A 13,155-nucleotide genomic window follows, 5' to 3' on the forward strand; every position below is an offset into this window, starting at 1 on the left:
GATAGAAGGAGTAAAGAAGAAAGATAAAAGAGTACACAGGTTGAAGGAGGTTTTTTTCTTTTTTAACATCACAAGACAAAGGTGCAAATAAAGAGAGATAATAGATGAGATAAGGTTTTCCAGGAAACATAAAAGAATGAAATCAACCTGTAGGTAAAAACTTCATTTTTAACAAGGTGAAGAGAAGCTATTTACTTAAGTGGGAAGAAAAATAGTAGTAATGAAACGGGAGGGCAACTGAGTCCAGGGCCCCAGCGGCCTGTGCTGCTCAGCCAATAGGCACAAGAGTTGGGATATTTAGAATAAGCCTTATTGTCAGTGCACTGGTGATCTGAGAGGGCAGCACGTTAACACCTTCAAAATTGTCTTGCCTTCTCAGTCCAGTTTAGAGTATTTAAGGGAAAATCTGGGCATTATTCCAGCTACCTGAGGGTTCCAGGAGATCTGTTATGCTTCACAGACCCGTTCCTCTGGCAACATGGTCTCCTTGTTGTGATAGCAACCCAGGAACAAAGATGAGAGTAGTCTGGAAGGAATGCTAGACCAGAAGGATTATGATCGGTGAGCATAAAGACATTAATCATAAATTTCAGGGCAACTTTCTATTGCAGAGGACGTTCTAAGCTCTGGGTCAAGCCTCTGGGGATAATCTATTGTTAAGCTATAGGACAAGGAAAAGTGAAGCTGGGAATACTGTGAGGCCTCTACTGTGGGATCTCAACTAGGCCCTTCTTCAGTAAGACTGATTGGAGAGGCAAATAAATCTGCAGACTTGGGGCTGGAGAAGTAAGGAAGAGCTCAAGTGTTAGCCTATCTTTTCTCTCAAATAAAATCATCAAGTTACTTCCTGAAAAGGGTTGAAGGAGAAAAAGAGAGACCTGGGAGTGAAGGTGAGTTTGTGATCTACACCAAGGGGAGTGCAAGAGAGGTGTCCCTAGGTTTATGATGAAGTATGTGGCAACAACGAGAACCAAATGAGGACCCAGAAAATGAGTTTTGATTAAGTAAGAAACATCCAAATTTTTAGAGAATTTTTGTAAGAGTTTATTTGAGCCAAACTGACAATAGTTTCGTAGCTTCTTTTATGCATTCAAAATTAAAGAGGAGACATGAGGAAGATTACATGGAAGTGGGAGAAAGAGAGGTAGAGATTGAATCACAGGATAATTAACAAGATTATATGCTCTCTTAAGAGTGGTTATGGCTTATTTCAAAGGTGCCTTAACCTAGACGCACAGAAACAATGGACAGGGCTTGCTTACAGCAAAGACAAACCTTTTACTAAATAAATGTCTGGGGCATGACTACCCACCATGACCTCCACAGTTAGAAATTTATAATCAGCTCACCTGTGAGGTTACTTTCCACAGAACCCCTTTTTTTTTGTCCAGAATGAAGTGGAATTGACCACATGGTTCCCCCATATACTCAGCAGATCTGGTAGGAGATCTGTTGTGGCGAGGGTATTGCAGAGTGAAGTACAACATTGCAAGAGGAAAAATGTTTCAAGCTTTTGACTAGAGAGTAATTATATTGAGTTATTGTATAGCATTAACTTGTAAGGAAATAAAAAAAGTTAAGAGAGACCAGAAAAATAGGAAGAGTAGAGTGTTAAGGGCTCAATCAGCCAAAGTAGAACTAATGGTATAAGAGAACTGTAAGGCAAGGAATTGTATACAAATATACAAATATGTTAAAGTTTTGAATTTTAGGGATTCTATTTAGAGTGATAACAAAATTAAGCGAATAGCATTAAGTTATGGTCAGGAAATTATGAAGTTGGGGTAAGGTGTTGGGCACTTTATTCACATGTAGATCTTGATTTAGATAATGAGATGAGAAGGAGATTAGATACAATATTGTAATTTTGGAGCATAATATTCTCTAATGCAAAATGTACAGAGTTAATTGTTGAGATACTACTGTAGGAATCCTGGATCTATATAATTTGGTGTCTAAAACTATAAATTACAACTGATCCTTTCTACCCTGCCTACTGGTTCCTATTACTAATGATATTCTTTCTCCTGAGAATTAAATGTAATAATAAATGTGATGTCTTATCTAATATGCAAAGTATTAGTCAAATATATTGCCCATCTAGATTGTATGCTCAAAATCTTATGTAATAGCAACATAGTACAGCAAATAGAGCTGTCTGATATGTGCTGAATTGAAAGGAGCCAATATTTAAAAATGCATATATCTTTACTCTTGTTCAAATGTAGTATGATTAAAGAAAAAGAGGTAGCTGGGCTCAGATTTTATGGTATGAATCAATGTTTTCCTTATATAAACAAAAATAATTTGATGTAAGTTACTATTTGTCTTTGTCTAGAAAATACTATTAAAAAAATTGCAACTCCATTTAAGTAATAAGACACAGCAGGGTGTGGTAGTTTTACGTTAAACACTCTGAAGTGAGTTAATGTGATTATAATGTGGCTTCCTTAAACAAACCAATTACAGCATGTGCAGGTAATAAATTATTATCAGTATTAGTTTATGAACCTTAATCTTGCATTTTCTATTTAGATATATGTAAAATTTTAAAATGCATCATCACAAAATCTAAATATTCTTATTTTACTGTGTCATTGCTCACCCAGCTGGAAATATTTTACTCTTCATTGAATTTTTAATCCTTTCATTTATGTGTTTATTCTTTCATTCATTTACATAAATACAATTAAGGATATGTAGGAGATTCAAATATGATACATGCTATATATGTACTACATGTGTGTGTTATGACTGTTTTGTTAAAAGAAGTCAAAGTCACATTATAATCACATTAACTCACTGGTGGGGAAGGAAAGAATTCTAATATGACGATAGCCTAGCCTGCTGTGTCTTAATATTTAAAAGGAGATGTCTTCAAGGAGTTTATAATTTGATAGATATTTAGAACAATGACTCAAATGTCAGGAAAAGTTTTAAGCTCTACAGAGACATAAAGCTAGAGCACATGGAGATTTAGGGAAGGGAGAAATAACATTTCTTTGGAAGAAGGAGAGAAAATTTCCTAGAGAAGAGAATATTTCAAATTAACTATGAAGAATGAACAAAATTTCTACATCCATAAATGAGAAGAGTTATCAAGAGGTAAAGACTATACAGTTAAGATAGTGCTGAATAAGTTCATTAAGTAATGAACATTTTCTTTTAAACTGTTTTTTGACTAAATTGAAATGAAAGCATCTTCATATAATCTTTCTATAAATACATGCATATATGACTTTCACTCAATTTTTCCAGAAAAATTCACTGAGCACTGTCTATATTTCATATGCAATGGAGAGAAATCAGGATGACAACTTAGCATATTCGTGGTGAAAAGAGAGAAATAAAATGTAGCAAAAAGGTCAACCCAGGATGTATGATGACGTGGAAGTATTTCAAAAAGGAGGAATACAATGTAAAATAACCCAGGGATTTGACAAAACTAAAATCGTATTTCTCAAAAGCAAAGATATATGTGATATCACAGTACTAGTTTCAGGGGGAAAATAGAACTGAATGAAGCCAGATAACAGTAAATTGTGGCATGAGTGGAAGCAAAGAAGTAGAGACACAAAGGAGTTTGGAGAGGGCTAAGATAGAGACTGGAGGGGAGCTAGAGAACAAAGAAAATGTGTAAAATAAGATATCCGAACATATTTAAATGCTATGAGAAAAATACAGTATAGAGAAAAGTTAAAGGTATAGAGAGGATAGATGGATAATAGTGTGGTCCCTTAGAAGCAAAAGGAATACATTTTGGTGTCCTGGTGGAATGATTACTTTCAGAGTAGGGAAATCTATTTTTATTCTATTATAGAGACGAAAAAAAGAAAAAGATGAGTGAAATTGCAGGTAATAGTTCAGTTTGGGATTTTCGGGGAGAGCCTATCTGATAATCCTAGTTGTAAACAATTAAATGATGAAGTTGTCTCCAGAGTATGACTAAGAGTCCTGAGAGAATGAAGAGTTAAGAGAAATCAAGAAACGAAACTGCTTTTCTGAAGAGAAAAGGTTGCTGATAGGACAAACATAGAGGAATTTCCAGGCTGCTTTACAGACACAATAAAGGTTAGATAGCATGGATTTATAAATAAAACAATCTGTGCTGTTGATTAATGCTTTTTCTTTTTGTTTGTTTGTTTGTTGTTTTTTGTTTTTGCCTTGAAGTGAAAGGTAACCTGGTTATTGGCTTATTAGCAAGCTGAGTTGATTTGGTGTTCAAGATTTTTTTGGTAGTACTTCAAAAAGATTCAAAGGCTGGGAATATTGGCCAGTGTTATGGACGTGGACATAATAGTCAGAGATCGTGTTTTATTTTATAAAATAATAAAAATACCATGTTATAACACAAGGTAGAATTGGTTTTATAAATATAAAATTATAGTCAAATTTATTGTAAAATAGGATCTAATTTATTTCTCTTGATCTTCCTGAGTTATTTAAAATATCACTATGTACTTTCGTTTTGCCTTAAAGTCACATAAAAGACTTACTTTCTGATCTTCATTAATGATTACTTAAAGATAAGTTTTAGTAAATGTGCAATTATTTTTTTTAGCATAATACTAAGGATTATATTATTTTTTTATGCTGTAATTGAAATAAAATACATTTTGAAATATACATATAAACATGCACTTTTTTGGTCTTCAATTTCTATCATATCAAACTGTGGTTAAATCTATATTCATACTAAGAAATAAAATAATAACTATTCAGATGTCTGCCACTTCCTTGAAATTATTGCGTTTTCAGAAATAATTTGTTCAGCAAAGTTAAAAAAACTGTCACACAATTTGAAAGTTGATAATTCTTGATTTATGCCTCTAGTTAACACAAAGAAAAGAAATTACTATGTCACAGTATAATTGTCTTTAAAAATAAAGTATCTTTTTAAAAAAATTTCAATCTGGTCTTTTGTGATGCTAAGAGATGGTCCTTCCCTTTGATATGTAAAAGTTGATCTGGCACTGAGCTACGGTGTAGTGATTAGAGAGAGTTGAATCACTCTGCAAGATAAAGTGAAAAGAATTCATAATCTTTATAGTTTCCAGGAACTAGATCTATAGAGTCTAGAATTCCTTTACTTTTGATGACATAGTAACCAGAAGGGTTTTTAGAAGAGAAATACCTAATCTAATAAACTTTTAATGCTTTTCAGTGAAAAATATAGAAATTTAAAAAGTATAAAATAAAAAATCTACAGCTAAATAAATTTTCAAAAGAAAAACTTGTAACCAACAACCATGCAAATTAGAACATTATCACTATCAATGACCCCTTTCCTGGCCCTTCTAATCACTGTTCTCCATCAAAGATAACCGTTAAGCTAATTTCTAGCATTATGATTTCATTAGTTTTGGTCTTAAACTTCTCATAAATGGAATTATTCACTATAAACACCTCTTTCTGGTTTCTTTCATCCATGTGGTTATGTGTAGTTTACTTCATAGTTCTATAGCAGAATTTTTAAATCTTAAAGTGGTCACATTTGGGGCCAGATAATTCTTTATATGTGGTGCTATCCTGTGCATGGTGAAATATTTAGCAGCATCCTGACATCTACCCAGGAGAACCGCTAGGTGTGCCAACTGAAAATGTCTCTGGACATTGTCAAACAACCCAAAGGTAAATTGCCTCCAAATGAGAATCAGTGCTTTGTAGGATTCATTTGAATATACCAAAAACTGTTAATCCACTTTACTGTTGATTGACATTGGAGTTGTTTCTCTTATTTTTTTCATTGATGACCATTCTGGTACACAATTTATGGTAATCATATGCAAATCTCTTGAGTATAATCATAGGAGTGGATTACTCAGTCAACGACTATGCTGAGTAGATAGGTTAGTTTTCTGGAGTGGTCAGGTCAATTTATCCTTCTATCAAAAGTGTATGAGTGTTATAGTTGCTATATAACACTTGGTATTCTCAACCTTAAATTTTAGCACTCTGGTAGATATAAAGTATTATCTTATGGTTTTCTTTTGTATTTTCTTTAAAGTAATTAAGTGGAGTGCTTTTTTATATGTTGAATGGATATTTGAATATCATCTTTTGTGAAGTATGCATTCAAGAATTTTGCAGAATTTTAAAAAATTGGATTGACCATCTTTTCATAAATGTGTGAGAGTTTAATATATGCTGGATACAAATTTGTTGTTAGATATATGTATGACAATTATTTTTTCCTTGTGAGAGGCTCGGTTATTCACTTTTCAAAGTGTTTTTTATTTTTATTTTTTGATGGCCAGTAATGTTTAATCTTATAGCAATTCAATGTATAATATTTTTTCTTTATGATTAGTGTTTTTTCTGTTCTACTTAATATATTCTGTCAACCCTAGATATTGTCAGATGTTTTATTCTAGAACTTTTATTGTTTTAACTTTCATATTGAGAAGTACAATACATACGAAATTGCTATTTTAAATAGGGTGAGATAGAAGTAAAATTATTTTGTTCTACATATGCAGTCAATTAATACAACACCATTTAAAGACCATGCTACTTTTATTGCAATTCATATGTATGCAACTCACTATATCATGGCAATATGGCATCTATGTTATAAATAGATGATTGTATATGTGTGGGTCTGATTCTCTATTCATGTTCCACTGGTCTATTTGTCTGTTCTCATGTCCATAACACTCTGTCATATTTCCTGTAGGCTTATAAAAAGGCTTGATATTTGGTAAACTCCTTCATCATTGTTCTTCTTCGTTAAGATTATATTGGTTATTTTTGACTCTATATTGCCACACAGTGTTTAGATTCAGCTTTTTAATTTTTATTTTAAAATAACTGCTAATAATTTGATAAACATTGTATTGTCTATCCCTTAGCTGGAAAGATAGACTCTGGTCATACTTCAAGGAAGTAGTCACTCATCTGTCCACAGTCTCTATTAACAAAACAGGCAAAATCTCATGCATTTGCAAAACAAACAATCTTAAAAAAAAAATGCTGTATTAAGGTATAATGATAATACAGAAAACTGCACATATTTAAAATATATAATGTGGTGACTTTGAATATATACATACACCTGTGAAACCAGAACAACAATCAAGGTAATAAATATATTCATCACCTCTAAAGTTTCTTTGTGCACTCCCCTTTTGTGGTAAGAACATTTAACATGAGCTCTATTCTCTTGACATATTTTTTTATTTAAACAATATATTGCTATCTATTGGCACTATGTTATACGGCAGATCTCTAGAACTTACTTACTCATGTTATATAATTGAGACTTTGTATTAGTTGGTTAGCAGCTCTCTATTCCCTCCACTCCTAAGCCTTTGGCCACCACCATTATAATCTGATTCTATGAGTTTGACTATTTTAGGCAGCTCATACAAGTGGTATTGATACAGCAGTTGTTCTTCAGTGACTAAAATATTTCACTTAGCGTAATGTGTTCAAGGTGGATTAAAGACTTAAATGTGACATGTAAAACTGTAAAACTCCTAGAAGAAAACATAGGAGAAAAGCTTTTTGACATTGATCTTGGCAATGAGTTCTTGAATATGGCATAAACAAAAATAGGTAAATGGGAATACATCAAACTAAAAATCCTCTGCACAGCAAAGAAAGCAATCGACCAATGAAAAGACAACCTATGTAACAGGAAAAAAAATATTTGCAAATTATATATCTGATAAGGAGCTGTTTGTTCCCAACCTCCTTGGGAACTTTCTGGTATAATCTGAAACTGGTCCCCATAGGCAGAAGGCAGGGAGAGACCAAAGAAAGAGGCAGACCACTCCATATTGTTAGATGGCAGTTTTAAAGAGCAATGAAACTTACTTACAAGACTTGCCTTGGGCAAGCTACGTAGTTTTCTGTACTTGCCTGCCAAATCTTAAGTTTGTATAGAGACCTTAACTGGGACCCGTCATGTAATCCATCCAGGCAGTCTTAACACCACATTTTTATCTCAAGGCTTGTATACTTGCGGCAGCTTCTGGCAATGAGAAAACAAGCAGAATGTACATGACAGAGGAGAGAGCATGAAGCCTCCAATTGCCAAAGTCCAGCTTGCAGGTCAACCACAGTCATGTCTCTCAATAACCTCCTGCAACAGGAGTTAATATTCAGAATATATAACAAACTTCTGCTATTCGATAGCAAAAACACAATAACCTGATTAAAAATGGTTAAAGATTTGAATAGGCATTTTCCTAAAGAAGAAATATAAATGGACTGTTCTATTACTTGTTGATTCCCAGTGCTACACTCTCCACTATAAACCATACTGTCTTACCATCATTTCTTTTTCAGAGTAACAAGGAAGCTTCATTGATAGAAATCTCAAATATTTCAAAGACTCTGTTTTTTCTGAATAACTTCCTTACTCTCTGAACTGGTCAATACAGTTTTTTGCTTAGTGATTTTACTCTAGTCAATTTGTAGGGGCAAGACTTATTTGGAAATAAGGTGCCATTATGAAAGATGAACCAGATAGCCTTTTCTGGAATCCCAGAAGGAGGTGAATCTCTGGTTCATAGTTTTATGATTGCAAGGTGTTGTTATTCACTCTGAGCCCCCACTATAGGCATCTTAGACCTTAAAATTGTTCTCAATAACCTCTTGTCTTAAGATAGTTCATACTTAGAACATATAAAGAGGCTGAACCCATAAAGTTCACCATCTATAAATCTATGTCCTTACTGAAACTGGTCAAATACCTATTAATAAAAGAAACTATTGAATATCTATAGCCTCTCATATTACATATCTCCAAAAAGAATTCAAAATTCCCATGCTACACCCTTTTTGCTTATTAAAAGGGTAAATGAGTATCTTCTACAAGATTTATGGGCCATTAGCAAGTTCATTCTTCCTCACTTCCATGTAGCCTCCAACAATAATACCATCCTATTCTCAATTCCCGAGGCAGCTAATTGCAGTATTAGATCTATGTTCAGCATTTTTAAAAAAGTATATCTTTCAACCAAACTCATAGTATCTTTTTTGCCTTTACTTATGGAAATAAACAATGTGGCATGTGACAGTTACATTCAAGTGATATAGAAGTGTCCTCTTACCTTTTGCAAATACTCAACCAGGACTCTATACCTATGTCATATATGGATGATCTTCTGCTGTGGTGTCCACATTGAAAATATTACAGAATTGATTTCCTCTACTTGCTAACAAAGCTTGTAACGACTAACTCCATTTTTTTCCGTTGTAAGTACACTTTCTAGGCCATGACAACATATAAAATGGCAACTATTGTTTACTCAAAAATTTAAAGTTATTTATCATTTTCCCCGATAATTTTAGAAGAAAACTTGGAAGAGTTTTTGGTTCCATTTGGTACATTAGATTTCTTACTTTTCTGAACAAAATGTACCTTCTACAATCTGATGAAAGCTGACAAATGTGAGCTTTTGGCTTAAATAGAATCACTAGAGACTGTCTTCATAAAATTAAGAATTTTCTTCAGAACCCCTGGCCTTGAACTACAAAATAATCATACAACTTTATGCCTATTTATACATGAAAATTTAGGACAAGCATTTGAGATTCTAACTTAATAGGACAAGAGATATTAGAAATCAATCGTTTACTATAACTCTTCACCTAACCCTATAGTGAAAGCTTATCCTTCTTATTTGTACACAGTGGCAGAAGTATAGTTAATAAATTCTGTAGAAAACTCTACACAGTTCTTGGGGCAACTCCATTACCAAGCACTTAATTCTGAAAAGACAAACAACAACAACAACAGCAACAACAACAACAAAACTCCACACATTGGAATGGAATAAACTGTTTATTCCACCTGGATGGTCTCTGTATACATCAAGGTAGCTATGGACTCCCCTGAAACAATGAGATGAAGTCTCTCAAAATTTTAAGCCATCATAAAAGAATCTAAAATCCATTTTAAATAAACCTCAGTTGGAAAACTTTGACAAGATCAAAGACAATGTTTCTAGTGCCTATCTTGTCTATGACTCCCCCAAACCTGATAATACTATAAAGGTGAGTCATAAACATGACCCAACATCATTTTGTTCCTTCAAACATCTCAAATACACTTACTTTAATTAAACCTCATATGGCTATAAATATATTCTTACTATTGTCTGCATGTTTCCTGGTTTGCTAGCACCTTTCCTTGCCATAAAGCAACTGCTCTAATATTAGCAAAGCAAATTTTACACTTTGCATTTTCTTTTGGGGAATACTTGCCTATTTGTCCAGGATAAAGTACCCTTCTTATTGGAACAGTAATTAAGATACTTGGTAAGGCTCCGCCTGTTACTTTGAAATTTCACTTTCACAGTCCTCAGAGAAAATGGAGTGAATGAACTCTACACTAAAATTAAAACTTGCAAAAGTATCTGAAAAACTTCAGTGGCTGTCACCAAATTGTGTCTTAATTTTCACGGTCATTGACTCATTCCAACAAAAACTCATAGGCTATCCTCACATGAGCTTCTGAGGCAAAAGCAGATTACTAGATAGAAGCTCCACCAAGATTTTTCATATCAAGACACCTGAATGCAGAGAGCCAAAAACTGCTACAACTACCTGTAATTCTTCCTCTTTAAAATTTTAATGAATTTGTTCTGTTTCTCTTTCTCTCTCCCTTTCTGCTCCCCTATCCCCCCCCACCCCGCCTTCTCTCTCAGTTTAGAGTTCTTAATTGCTAATATGAGATTCTAAATTCCTCGATTTTATTACTCTGAGTACCAGAGATTAAACCTTGACATTTAGATTATATTTGGCACCGATGAACTCACTTTACAGCTAAAGAGTTTAATTAAACAGATTCCAGGCTTTGTAGCATTTTTCCTGGGAAACTGAAACTTTGTGTCAGACAATTATATATATCACTTTCCTTTAACTATATACTGGTAAAGTGACTTTAGGATGATTAATATCAAGAAAAATTAAAAAGAAACACTCTAGACTGTCAACCTTCACAAATATAAAATATCACATGTTTAATTATATCTAATGATATAAGGTACTTGGAGAACTTCCTTCTCCCAACCTCTAACACCAAATTGGAACATTCACTGCGTTCTATAATCCTACATGCCACATTCCTCTTTACCCTACTGCAAGTCTTATTGTCATCTCTGCCCAATGTCACGACCCTTTTAAGTTCTGGAGACAACCACCTTGATACATGCCTAAAACCTCAGTCCCACCAAAGTTCCTGTATTTCGTAAGGAATTACAAGTTCCTGTGACAAAGTGTTATGGTTTTCACACTCACAATTTCCTCAAATCTATGCAATGATTTAAAAAAATAATAGCATTCATTTGGGCTTTTATTCTTGGAAATTATTCAGGACTACAAACAATACTATCTGATTAATATGTTTGGTGCCTAAATAGGGATTCGGGGTCACATTGTTTGAATATTCTTGTATGTCTGTCATGGACACAAAATTTACTAGAGATTTCTTACTAATTAGACAGGTATTGACACCTATTTCCAGTCTCATCATTACATCTGCAATAACTACTTCCAAATAATGTCACTTTCTGAGATACAAAGGGTTAGGACTCTAAAATATCCTTTTTAAGGGTTAGGAGAAGGGAATACAATTAAACCAGGTTTAAAGGGAAGGGACATGGACTCTACCTCTTAATGGAGAAATGGCAAACATGTTGCAAAAAGAGAATGTAAGACTTTGACTTAGTCATTTAGAAAAATACAATCTACCACAATGTTCACCTTTAGGCATTTGACTCTTGACTTCCTCAGTTTTGAGTAATTTTAGTTACATCTTTAAGTAATATGTTAGAAAGTCATATGCATGCTTATATTTTTTAAATTTGAAATAGATAATTATCTTTTTTGTTTGCTCTTTAATATAAAATGATGCAATATAAACTTCCGGAAATCTTAATACTTACAACCAAAAGACATTGCTTCATTAGTTTTCTGGTATTTAGCTTTGTTTGTTTTAATAATTCAGGCATCTACGTGATTTTTGTCTCCATAATTAAAATGCATTTTTGGTCAGAAGCTTGAAGAATATTTTTTAATTTAAATTTTTTTTTAAAATATCCAACTTTCGTAAGTTTATTTTTATCAGTTATGTCTAACATTTCAATTTTTGAATGACATTTTTTTCTTCTGACATCAGGATATTAAAAAAAAATTTCACTTTGATTTCATGGTGATTTGATTTGATTTTGATTTCACTTTCATTAGCAAATAATAATGCTTTGATTATTGTGTTTAATTAATGTGTCATATACATTCATGCGTTTTGGGACTTGAATCCTTTAGGTACTATTATTACATAAATTTGTACCTGTATAATTTAAGATCTATGGCAATTATATTCCTTTTTGTCATTTTTATTTCATTGACTGAATTTCTCAAGACTTTCTCTGACTCGTTCACTTTTCTTTAGACTCACATTGACTACTTATTGCCTCTAATGGTTTTAAATTTTTTTTCATTTTTTTTTAATATTTATATTTCTTTTCTATCTTTGCCTCAATGTTCTGTGACTATAAGAATCTTTGCCATTGATATGGGAAATTTAAAGAAATCTAAAATGGCAGCCCTGTCCTGGAGGAATTTTAACAACCTCCTCTCCCTGGAACACTACCTTTCTCACGCCTGCGAAACAAAAGACCACCAAGTATGCGGAAGTAATCAATGTATAGATCTACCTGCCTGCCTTTGTTTGGGGCTCAGACTCTGGAGAGTGATTCCTCTGAGTCCGCTGGTGCGAATAAACCTCCTTTGATTCTTAGTTCGCGGAGTGCTGCTTGATTCTTCCAGGTTCACAGGCCAAAATCCGCAACATCATAACACGAATAAATTTTTGATATTTTATTTGTAATAACATCAAAATGAGGCCTGAAATCCTAGTGATGTCAGACATTTACTGATTTTTCTTTTCAATGGGAATAAATAATAATATGACGAGCATTTTTAATCAAGGTAGATCAAATCTATGACATATAAAATCTTAAACAATATAAAATAACTACACTGAGAATAAATAAATAACTTATTGCAATTCTAATTTGACTATTTGAGTTCTTGTCTAATTTGGAGAGATCTTTAAACTAGCTTTAATTAATCTTTAACACAGTCAGGGGTCTAATATGATAGCATTATTAGTGTACATTATAAATTTTGCCACACATTTAA

Source organism: Pteropus alecto, unplaced genomic scaffold (assembly GCF_000325575.1).
Source record: "Pteropus alecto unplaced genomic scaffold, ASM32557v1 scaffold81, whole genome shotgun sequence".
NCBI lineage: Eukaryota > Metazoa > Chordata > Mammalia > Chiroptera > Pteropodidae > Pteropus > Pteropus alecto.